The sequence below is a fragment of the Lactuca sativa genome, chromosome 8 (assembly GCF_002870075.4).
Source record: "Lactuca sativa cultivar Salinas chromosome 8, Lsat_Salinas_v11, whole genome shotgun sequence".
In the NCBI taxonomy this organism is placed as follows: Eukaryota; Viridiplantae; Streptophyta; class Magnoliopsida; order Asterales; family Asteraceae; genus Lactuca; species Lactuca sativa.
Window position 1 is genome coordinate 281,882,785 of NC_056630.2, and position 2,914 is coordinate 281,885,698.

At 49.6% G+C, this 2,914-nt stretch overlaps 2 pseudogenes; one reads left to right on the forward strand and one right to left on the reverse strand.

Moving 5' to 3' along the window:
- Positions 1 to 349: 349 nt before the first annotated feature.
- LOC128128329 (5S ribosomal RNA) lies at positions 350 to 465 on the forward strand (annotated as a pseudogene).
- Positions 466 to 1,973: 1,508 nt separating this feature from the next.
- On the reverse strand, positions 1,974 to 2,091 carry LOC128128331 (5S ribosomal RNA; annotated as a pseudogene).
- Between the last annotated feature and the right edge of the window lie 823 nt (positions 2,092 to 2,914).

Below are 2,914 nucleotides of genomic sequence, written 5' to 3' on the forward strand. Positions count from 1 at the left end.
CGAGGACTTCCAAGGGGGTCACCCATCCTGGTACTACTCCCGCCCGAGCACGCTTAACTACAGAGTTCTTATGGGATCTGCTGCCCTCACGGTTTTAAAACGCGTTGTGATAGGGAAGGTATCCACACCCCTTATAAGGAATGCTTAGTTCTCTTTCCTAGCCGATGTGGGGTCAGATCTAACCCACTTTCACCCCCCATTATAGGGTTCGACGTCCCCGTCGAATACATCGACCCGTGCCCTAGCTCTGATACCATTTGTAACATCCCCCTCTAGCACGTATCACAATATTGTCCGCTTTGGGCCACTCGGCACGAGGACTTCCCAGGGGGTCACCCATCCTGGTACTACTCACGTCCAAACCGTGAGGGCAGCAGATCCCATAAGAACTCTGCAGTTAAGCGTGCTCGGGCGGGAGTAGTACCAGGATGGGTGACCCCCTTGGAAGTCCTCGTGCCGAGTGGCCTAAAGCGGACAATATTGTGATACGTGCCAGAGGGGGATGTGTTACTAATGGTATCAGAGCTAGTGCACGGGTCGATGTGTTCGACGGGGACGTCGAACCCTATAATGGGGGGTGAAAGTGGGTTAGATCTGACCCCTCACGGCTTTAAAACGCGTTGTGATAGGGAAGGTATCCACACCCCTTATAAGGAATGCTTAGTTCTCATTCCCAGCCGATGTGGGGTCAGATCTAACCCACTTTCGATTGAGAGCAGCCAGCTAAGATAGGACTGAAGAGCCGAGGCTTGTAATCCTTCCACTGTCGGGAGCGAGGGGTTATCGCAGCTCTGTGAAGCCATCCTAACGCGTTGTCCCCTACTCTAAGTTCCACGTAACCCAAGCCTTCGCTCGAGCACAAGAATCAACTATCGACTTGGAACAGGCAAGCCAGATATTGCACAGCAGACCCAACCGATTGACCCAAATCACAGTCCAACCCACTTTCACCCCCCATTATAGGGTTCGACGTCCCCGTCGAACACATCGACCCGTGCCCTGGCTTTGATACCATTTGGAACATCCTCCTCTGGCACGTATCACAATATTGTCCGCTTTGGGCCACTCGGCACGAGGACTTCCCAGGGGGTCACCCATCCCGATGTGGGATCAGATCTAACCCACTTTCACCCCCCATTATAAGGTTCGACGTCCCCGTCGAACACATCGACCCGTGCCCTAGCTCTGATACCATTAGTAACATCCCCCTCTGGCACGTATCACAATGTTGTCCGCTTTAGGCCACTCAGCACGAGGACTTCCCAGGGGGTCACCCATCCTGGTACTACTCCCGCCCGAGCGGGCTTAACTGCAGAGTTCTTATGGGATCTGCTGCCCTCACGGTTTTAAAACGCGTTGTGATAGGGAAGGTATCCACACCCCTTATAAGGAATGCTTAGTTCTCCTTCCCATCCGATGTGGGGTCAGATCTAACCCACTTTCACCCCCCATTATAGGGTTCGACGTCCCCGTCGAACACATCGACCCATGCCAAAGTGGGTTAGATCTGGCCCTCACGACTTTAAAACGCGTTGTGATAGGGAAGGTATCCACACCCCTTATAAGGAATGCTTAGTTCTCCTTCCCAGCCGATGTGGGGTCAGATCTAACCCACTTTCGATTGAGAGCAGCCTGCTAAGATGGGATTGAAGAGCCGAGGCTTGTAATCCTTCCACTGTCGGGAGCAAGGGGTTATCACAGCTCTGTGAAGCCAGCCTAATGCGTTGTCCCCTACTTTAAGTTCCACGTAACCCAAGCCTTCACTCGAGCACAAGAATCAACTCTCGACTTGGAACGGGCAAGCCAGATATTGCACAGCAGACCCAACCGATTGACCCAAATCACAGTCCAACCCACTTTCACCCCCCATTATAGGGTTCGATGTCCCCGTCGAACACATCGACCCGTGCCCTAGCTCTAATACCATTTGTAACATCCCCCTCTGGCACGTATCACAATATTGTTCGCTTTGGGCCACTCGGCACGAGGACTTCCCAGGGGGTCACCCATCCTGGTACTACTCCCGTCCGAGCACGCTTAACTGCAGAGTTCTTATGGGATCTGCTGCCCTCACGGGTTTAAAACGCGTTGTGACAAGGAAGGTATCCACACCCCTTTATAAGGAAATGTTTCGTTCTCCTTCCAAGCCGATGTGGGATCAGATCTAACCCACTTTCACCCCCATTATAGGGTTCGACGTCCCCGTCGAACACATCGACCCGTTCCCTAGCTCTGATACCATTTGTAACATCCCCCTCTGGCACGTATCATAATATTGTCCGCTTTGGGCCACTCGGCACGAGGACTTCCTAGGGGGTCACCCATCCTGGTACTACTCCCGCCCGAGCATGCTTAACTGCAGAGTTTTTATGGGATCTGCTGCTCTCATGGCTTTAAAACGCGTTGTGACTGTTGGATTAGTGTCTAAGTCCATAACTATTTTGGTATGTACTTGACCCGATTATGAGCATGGTCCTTTTGGGTTGACTTCACCATAGCAATATGTAGGATGATTTAAGGAGAGAAAGGTATAAATATGATTTTTTAATATATTATGAGAATAATTTATTAAAGGAGAAATCATATTGTTTAATTAATATTAGTCAAGAATTAATTGTTAATTAATTTTGTGGCTAAAAGAGATTAATTAAACTTAGGGGACTGAAGTTGTAATTATAAGATAATTATAATTGGGCTATGGATCACCAAATAATATATAGGTTGGACGAATTCTATGGGTAGCCCATTAGAAATCGTCCAAGGGATATGTTTAAGGAGTCCATGGGCTGCTTAGGGCCTAAGCAGTCAAATTAGGGTTTCCTAGTTGTAAACCCTAATAGCCTACATGTATATAAGGGGCCCCTATGCCCCAAAAACGTGAACAACACTTCCATTAGGGTTTCCAGCCATTTTT